This window comes from Mastomys coucha, unplaced genomic scaffold (genome assembly GCF_008632895.1).
Source record: "Mastomys coucha isolate ucsf_1 unplaced genomic scaffold, UCSF_Mcou_1 pScaffold22, whole genome shotgun sequence".
In the NCBI taxonomy this organism is placed as follows: Eukaryota; Metazoa; Chordata; class Mammalia; order Rodentia; family Muridae; genus Mastomys; species Mastomys coucha.
Window position 1 is genome coordinate 132473726 of NW_022196905.1, and position 3292 is coordinate 132477017.

Genomic DNA, 3292 nt, shown 5'->3' on the forward strand with positions numbered 1-3292 from the left:
GACCAGGCTGGCCTTGAACTCAGAAATCCACCTGCCTCTGCCTCCTAAATGCTGGGATTAAAGGCGTGTGCCACCACCGCCCAGCTTCAAACTGTTTTCTGAGTGACATATATTTTTGGTATTAACTCTATGCCAGATATATGGTTTCAGTTATTTCCTCTCATTCTTTTTTTTTTTAAATTATTATTTTTTATTTTATTAGATATTTTCTTTATTTACATGTCATATGATATCTCCTTTCCAAGTGTCCCCTTCCTCTCATTCTTTATATTATTCCATATGTATTTATTTACTTATTTATTTTGTTAGCCATTTCCTTTGCTATGCAGAACTTTGTTAATGTGATATAGTGTGTGTGTGTCAGCTAATTTTCTGGTTGTTGTGACAAAATCTTGCGCTTGAAGAAGGGTTTACTTCAGCTCATGATTTTGGGGGATACAGCCCATCTTGATGGTGGGAAGGCCTGGCAGTGGGGGTGCAAGGCAGCTGGTCGCATGGCAACCACAGTCAGGAAGCAGGGAGGGATGAGCCCTGGTGCTCCCCACAGTCTCCCACAGTCTGAGATCCTGTCCACTAGATGGCGCTGCACACATGGAGAGTGGGTCTTCCCTCTTCAGATAAACCTCTCTAAGAATATCCTCACAGAGAAACCTCTGCCCTGTCTTCTTGGTGATTCTAAATTAAGTCCCATTAACAACAACAGTTAATTGCCACATCCTACTTATTTGTGGGCTTTGTTGCTTGTGGTCATTGCCAAGGCCAGTATCAACATGCTGGGGTTTTTTTGTTGTTTTGTTTTTTTTTAAAATATGTTTGCTTATAGGAGTCTTACCGTCAAGCTTACACCAGATCCTGTCTCAGAGAAAAGTAACTGCTGTACCCTCCGGTTTTAAGGAGAGTGTTTGGTACACAGGAAATACCCAAGTGACATTCATGGTGAAACCAGAAAGACTGCTGTCTACACGAGTAGTGGATCCGGTATTGCAAAAGGAAAAAGTCCTGACTCGTGAATAGGGCCTTGCAGTGAGGCCTTATGTTAATAAAAAAGTCCTGACTTGTGAATAGGGCCTTGCAGTGAGGCCTTGTGTTAATAAAAAAGTCAGGACGAAGTTTTGAGGTAAAATTAAATGTGATTTAAAGTTTTGCATGGAAGGCCTTATATAGTAAAAATGGCCATCTTGCCAAAAGCAATCTACAGATTCAATGCAATCTCCATCAAAATTCCAACTCAATTCTTCACAGAGCTAGAAAAAGCAATTTGCAAATTCATCTGGAATAACAAAAAACCTAGGAGAGTGAAAACTATTCTCAACAATAAAAGAACTTCTGGTGGAATCACCATCCCTGACTTCAAACTGTACTACAGAGCAATTGTGATAAAAACTGCATGGTATTGTTACAATGACAGGCAGGTAGATCAGTGGAATAGAATTGAAGACCCAGAAGTGAACCCACGCACCTATGGTCACTTGATATTTGACAAAGAAGCTAAAACCATCCAGTGGAAAAAAAGACAGCATTTTCAACAAATGGTGCTGGCTCAACTGGCGGTCAGCATGTAGAAGAATGCAAATCGATCCATTCCAATCTCCTTGTTCAAAGCTCAAGTCCAAGTGGATCAAGAATCTCCACATAAAACCAGATACACTGAAACTAATAGAAAAGAAAGTGGGGAAGAGCCTCGAACACATGGGCACAGGGGAAAGTTTCCTGAACAGAGCACCAATGGCTTCTGCTCTAAGAGCAAGAATTGACAAATGGGACCTCATAAAGTTGCAAAGCTTTTTGTAAGGATACTGTGAATAGGACAAAACGGCAACTAACAGACTGGGAAAAGATCTTTACCAATCTTACATCTGACAGAGGGCTAATATCCAATATATACAAAGAACTCAAGAAGTTAGACTCCAGAGAACCAAATAACCCTATTAAAAAAGGGGTACAGAGTTTAACAAAGAATTCTCAACCGAGGAATACTGAATGGCTGAGAAGCACCTAAAGAAATGTTCAACATCCTTAGTCATCAGGGAAATGCAAATCAAAACAACCCTGAGATTCCACCACACACCAGTCAGAATGGCTAGGATAAAAAACTCAGGTGACAGCAGATGCTGGAGAGGTTGTGGAGAAAGAGAACACTCAATTTCTGGTGGGATTGCAAGCTGGTACAATCACTCTGGAAATCAGTTTGGCAGTTCCTCAGAAGATTGGACATACTACTACTAGAGGACCCAGCAATACCACTTCCGGGTATATACCCAGAAAATGCTCCAACATGTCCTAAGGATACATGCTCCACCATGTTCATAGCAGCCTTATTTATAAATTCAGAAGCCAGAAAGAACGCAGATGTCCCTCAACAGAGGAATGGATACAGAAAATGTTTTTTTATTTTGTTTTTTTTTTCTTTTTTTTTTTCTTTTTTTTTTTTTTTTGGTTTTTCGAGACAGGGTTTCTCTGTAGCCCCGGCTGTCCTGGAACTCACTCTGTAGACCAGGCTGGCCTTGAACTCAGAAATCCACCTGCCTCTGCCTCCCAAGTGCTGGGATTAAAGGCATGCACCGCCACCGTCCAGCAAATATGATGCATTTATACAATTGGAGTACTACTCAGCTATTAAAAACAATGAATTTATGAAATTCTTAGGGAAATGGATGGATCTGGAGAATATCATCCTGAGTGAGGTAACCCAATCACAAAAGAATATACATGGTATGCACTCACTGATAAGTGGATATTAGCCCAGAATCTCAGAATACTCAAGATACAATTCACAAATCATAGGAAACTCCAGAAGAAGGATGACCAAAGTGTGGATACAAAGTGTGGAGCAGAGACTGAAGGAAGGACAATCCAGAGACTGCCACACCCGGGGATCCTTCCCATATACAGTCACCAAACCCAGACACTATTGTGGATGCCAGCAAGTGCTGGCTGACAGGAAGCTGATATAGCTGTCTCCTGAGAGGCTCTGCCAGTGCCAGATTAATACAGAAGTAGAGGCTCACAGCCATCCATCCATTGGACTGAGCACAAGGTCCTCAATGAAGGAGCTAGAGAAGGGACCCAAGGAGCTGAAGGGGTTTGCAGCCCCATAGGAAGAATAACAATATGATTTAACCAGTACCTCCAGACTTCCCAGGGACTAAACCACCAACCAAAGAATACACATGGTGGGACTCATGGCTCCAGCTGTATATGTAGCAGAAGATGGCCTAGTTGATCATCAATGGGAGGAGAGGCCCGTGATGGCTCTATATTCCAGTGTAGGAGAAGCCAGGGCCAGGAAGAG